The sequence below is a fragment of the Drosophila mauritiana genome, chromosome 3R (genome assembly GCF_004382145.1).
Source record: "Drosophila mauritiana strain mau12 chromosome 3R, ASM438214v1, whole genome shotgun sequence".
Classification (NCBI taxonomy): Eukaryota; Metazoa; Arthropoda; class Insecta; order Diptera; family Drosophilidae; genus Drosophila; species Drosophila mauritiana.
The window spans coordinates 25,806,063-25,811,872 of record NC_046670.1 but is presented as its reverse complement, the minus strand read 5'-3'; positions in this window follow the sequence as shown (position 1 = coordinate 25,811,872).

Genomic DNA, 5,810 nt, shown 5'->3' with positions numbered 1-5,810 from the left:
GGGAAATTCATAATCTTTTTATTGGGCTAACAGGGACAGCCAAGTTGACCTGTATTTGATAATTAAGAGTGAGCTTTCAAAATGTTCTTATCATTACAGAAGTAGGTCAAGTTTTGAAGCAATCTGAAAAGCAAACAAAAATATTAAAGTAAACCAATCTAAGAGTGGGTCTACACTGTTTAATTTATGCTGAATTCCATTTCATTACTGCGAGCATTGATTTCTTAAATTGCTCACCAGTGCGTATGCTTAATAAATGTGGCTGACTTTTAAATGCACGTACTTTTCGGTTGCCAGGACAATTTCACTCAACTTCGTTCCCCGCCCGGTTGATACATACTTAGGACTCCTGCCGCTGCGATTTCTACAGGATCAAGTGTCGGAGAGTTTACCAATTGACTGAAAAAATGGGCAGCGGCGCAGGACGAAGGAGGTCGGGAATGAGCACAAATTGAAAACAATAAGATTTGTTTGATTTACACACCAGCTTAAAATCGGAATATTTTATTGCATATTTGCAGGCGTGTTTGTGTGAGCAGTGGAAAAGAGTCGTAAAAATAATGCCCAGAGGTAGCTTATCAAATTGCGAACAGCCAGCAGTCCGATGCAAAAATCCTGTAAGGCGCTTTATCGCTTTACGCTCGCACACAAGCACATTTTTTCATTCTCTCATCCTTTTTTTTTTATTATTTGGCTCTGTGTGTAGGTGTGTGTGCATAAATAAATCCGCACATGTATCGTATCGCTTTGCGTTGCAGCACTCGCATTCGTATGATTTCAAAATTAAAATCACAGCATAACCCAATCAGCCTCCACAGTTTCCGTGAAGCCAAAGCCAAAGCCAAAGCCAGAGCCTGACGCCTGTGCCTCCCGCTCCAGGACCTGCAGCCTCTCCAGCTCGTCGTGGTCCTCATTTCAGGACCTGCTTCCCGTGCCCCATGCCACATCACTGATTTCCCTGCCCCCTGCTTCGGCTGCTCACAGCTCATTCCCAATACAGCCATAAAACTCTCGCATACTCATCAAACATACACGAATAAGTAAGGGACGCGCTAGGGCCAAAGGGGTGGGTATCCTGACGGCATGCACTGAGAGAAATCCCTGCACCATGTTAAGAGCAGCATCCATAACTAACTTCATGCCCATCTGCACTTGAGTAATCTCCAAAAAGTATGCTAGATTTAAAAGGGTTTCATCCTGAAATTATACAACCTAATATATCATAATCTAAGGTTCTTTAGAAGACTAAACCCAACTTCTGAACTTTTAAATTGAATTAAGCTGTAGCATGAAACCTAAAAACCCACTTTTTCGGCCAGTGTGCCATTAAACAAGGAGCTGGGCGCCAGGGCGCTTGGCGGTTGCCTTCGCACATTCTGTGAAAAATGTTTGTCAAACCGCAGCGAGCGTGGCGCGCAATGATTGAAGTCGCTGCCGTGCGGATTCCACTGCTGCTGTTGCAGATATAGCTGCTGCTGCTGCTGCTGTTGCAGATGTTGCTGCTGCTGTTGCTGTTGCTGCTGCTGCTGGCAAATCTTCCATGTAGATTTTTCAACAGAAATTGCCACAGCGTTGCGGCGCACTGTACCAATTAAAGTGAGCGTGTGACTGTGACTTGGAGCATTTCGCAGACGAGACCATAACTCCCCGATATCCGGCTGCTGCAGCATTAATATATGGCCACACACACGTACATAGCTGCTTAAATATATGTATATGTGAGCTGTATAGGGACTTACTGGCTGCCCAGAAATTGCAAGCGTCGCAACACGAACGGGCGAGCTGAACATTGAAAGACCAAACAATCTCAATCTCTCAAATTAGATTTTCAGAAAAATGCACCTCTGGGAAATGCACAATGAAAAAGCAACTGGCCTCAAACTCACACACACAAACAGGCAGCAGTACTTACACGCACTAGCACGCACACATGCGAGCTTCGGCTCACTAAACGAAGTTAAACGAAGTACAACGAAGGGACGAAAGCTTTCAGAGAAAGTTTGGGTCGCTCTCTCTTCCTCGCCTTCGCTCTCGCGAAAGAGAGAGCACTCGAGCACGAGTCCTCTCGCGTAGCTGGACCATAATAACGGTACATGAAGTGCATGCTTATTCAAGGGTTGTTCATTCGTGAAATTAATATTGCGGCAACCGTCGCAGCACGCGCGCCACAATGTTTATGTTGCTCCTGGCGCTGTTGTTGCTGCTGTAGATGCTGCCGCTGTGCATCCGATGTTGATGCTGCGATGTGGCAGGGCATATTGTTACGATTTTTACGGCCGCTCGGCACTTTGTTTTGCTTTCGATGCCTCGCATTAGTTTACACAGGAAAAACGTAGTTAGATGATGATCGCTATTTTTTTTTTTTTGCAGGGAGCAAGTTCGTAATTGTTGCATTCTCTCAATTGCCCTTATGGGTAATTTTCATATATCTAAAGCTCATAAATTATTATGCTGAAAGGAAACTTCTATTATTTACTAAAAGCATTACAGCGGATCCCATTCGACAATCTCCTTAAAGGCTAATCACTGCAAATTGAATTTTCGCTTGGTGTAGTGTTCCACTGCCACTCGTTCCGCTCTCTTTTTTCGGCTCTCCGCGATGCTGCCGCTCTCTTTCTGATATCCTTTGCGTTGGTGTGCGTGTGCCGGCATGCGTTTATTTGTCTGCCTCATTGCCATTGCCCCCAGACCATTATCAGATTTTGTAATAGCTTTACGTTTATTACTTTCTTACTTTTTTCCGAACCTTTTTAATTTCGTTTCTGGTATTTTTTGCTGCCATTTTGGCAGACTCTCAGCAGCCCCGCCCCCTTTTAGACCATTCTTTGGACTTGGGCTCGGGCTTGTGATTTGCTGTTTTCGCTTGTTGTCGCGTCAATTAAAAGCAAAGTTGGCCCAGAGTCTGCGAATCGCGGAGTGGGGGCTTGGGGCATTTTTAGTTTTCAGCACAGCATACGGTTATTTAGCCACATCCCTCTCGTTCACTTCACATGCTGTTTGCCGCCACTGTGTTTGTTTGCCTTCTGTTTGCAGTTCGCTTGGGCTATAATTATTTAACGTTGCCTTGTCACTGTCTGCTCCTCTTTCCGCTCCTCTTCCCTCCCCACTGAATCCTTTTGCCACCTCCTCGTGCCACCGCGGCTCCTGTTTCTGCTTCCTTCTTTAGTTTAGAGCTCGCGCGCGCTCTTGTAATAATATTTTAAATTAATTACAACAAACATGCATTTGCTTCTCTGCGCTGGTGTTTGTGCCCCTGTTTATCTGTGTGTGTGTGTGTGTGTGTCTGTGGGGGTGGGTGTGGGTGTGTGCAACCCCTCGACTCGACTCGGCTTGTGTGTGTGCGTGTGGGGCGTGCTTTTGTGCTGCTGCCTGTTTTGTATGAAAAGTGAATTAAGGCGAATTTAGCGCGCGTCGTCCACGTCCAAAGTGCATTTGTATTAGGGATGGGCGCGTGACCTCGTTCGTGCCCCAAAACGTGATTGGATCGAAGCGAATTGAATCGAATTGCAACGGAACGAGGCGAATCCGGAGCCAGTAGTCTGGATTCCGGAGTGATTTTGAACAACTGCCATCATGGCCCGCAATCAGGCTTAAGCTGTTCGAAAACGTTTTGCGAAATGACAAATGTGTCAAGGAGTTGTACAGATTTCTTGGGCGTAAATATAATTTATTACTTAAAGGATTGGGCAATTGGCGTGTATTTAAATGGGCTTAATTTCATGCTGTTTACAGGAAAAATAATCTATGTGCCAATAGTACTAAAAATATTACGTATACGCCCTGTTAAACACTTGGAACATCTAGCAAATCAAATAGTATAAATATATTTTAATAAAATTGTGTTGGATAATAACTAGTCATAGAATTAAATGAAATATGACTAGCAGACTAGTTTGGTTAGTCTGACAGCGTCCCCGTTTAAATTAATTGCCTAATTTCCAACGAAAATCGAGGACCATCTCTAGGGGCAGAGTGCATTTGTAAGTCCTGCTTCGTCATCGTCGCTAACTTTATCCTTCGCTGGCTGCACTAACACACTCAAGCGCACACACATAGACATGCCTACATTGCGACGACACTTTCGCTGGGACAGTGTGTTAGTGTGTTTATGGTGGGTCCTTCAATTCAATGAAACGACCACGCCTACTTTGGACCAGCGCCCCTTTCGAATGAGTCACAACAACACACAGACACACATACACATGTACAGATCCTTAGATAGAAAGAGATCCCCGAGCATTTGGCATTGTCTATTAGTATCTCGTTTGCGCTTCTGTTTTCTGTTCTAGTGCTTCTTTTGAAGTTTTCGCTTGCATTCGCATTTTAATTTGAAGTGCATCATTTCTCTTCTACCGTCTGAGTCTGCGGCCACAAACACACACACACACACACACACACACCTCCAGAAAGCACACACATCCACCAAGGAAGCCACCACAGACAAACAAACACAGAGACAAACAAAAAAGTGCTTATGCTCATTCATTCATTTCATTTCCCATTACAACCCAGGAGGAGCTCTCCGCATCCGCATCAGGATTCACCTGGCTCTCCTGCTCGTTATATGCACAGCAGAGGGCAAGAAAGTAGCGCTGGCAATTCTAAAATCTGCATCTTGCAGAATGTATGTTTAGATTTAAAGATAATTACTATTTGCGTATAACTAGGTTATGGCTTTCTGCTTAATAATAAAACAGCAAACTCTATATAAGCAAACTAATAAAATTAAAAACCTTCGCAATACAGCTTAATAAAAACATTTCCCCTATTTGCTGAAATGTTTACCTTCATAACTTTGGCGATTAAATAAAGCTAGTTCCACTTGTTGGCAGAGCGTGCTCCACTTGTTAAGTGCTATTATTTCGTCAATGGCTGTATGTGTGTGTTAGCCAGTGAGCGTGCATATTAGTGTGCGTGTGTGCGGGCCAGAAGGGAGAACGCCGAACGGTGAGCGCAGCAACCAAACAAAAATGGTTAAAAAGCAAGCCAAGCTGGGCCAACAACAACTTCCCAACCGCCACTTGCCACTACTTTATGCCACTTCAACGCAACTCAATTGCTTTCTTTGCCTTTATGAAACTCTATGCGTGTGGCCCCCGTCCTCCCCCCTCGCCGTTAGCCGCCATTCCACCAATCCAGCGCCCGTTTTTCTCCCTGTGTACGGTTTTATTAAAACACCCCTCCCCACTCTTCGCCTTTGCCATCACTTGTCTGACTCTCTCTGTGCCTTCTTTTTTTTTCTTTGGCATTTTTGTTCTTGCAAATAATGAAAAGTGCCGCACATAAAATTTGCACAAATTATTCCGCAGCTTCCACAGTTCCTCCTCTCGGTGGAAAAAGCGTCGCCTTTCTTGTTTCTCGCATTTTGTATTTTTGCCAACGCTTTACTTCTTTATTTACGCCAAATGCATTGAAAAAATAAATAAAATTATAAATGAAAGCAGGACGCGTCTTGTTTGCTTTTTCCACACTTTTTCTCCTATTTTGTTATTTTATTACTGTGTATTCCCCTTTGGTTTCGCTTTCGTCCTGCTCAGCTAGCCAGCCAACAATAAGAACCGAAAAATACAAAAATACAAAAATACAAAAACTGATGCACAACCAACTAGTAAAAGATGGGGCTAGGATTGTGGGCTAGTGCGGCGGGGGGTGGTGTGGGGGGTGGGGGCAAACATGGGGCAAACAATGAGGAATAAAAGTAAAAATTTCCAGAGACGAGTTTCGAAACTGCTAGATACCCGGTATTCGCGATATAACCACCAGTTTTTCAACTGCATCCTTTGGCAAATAAAGTATAAGTTGGAAAATAA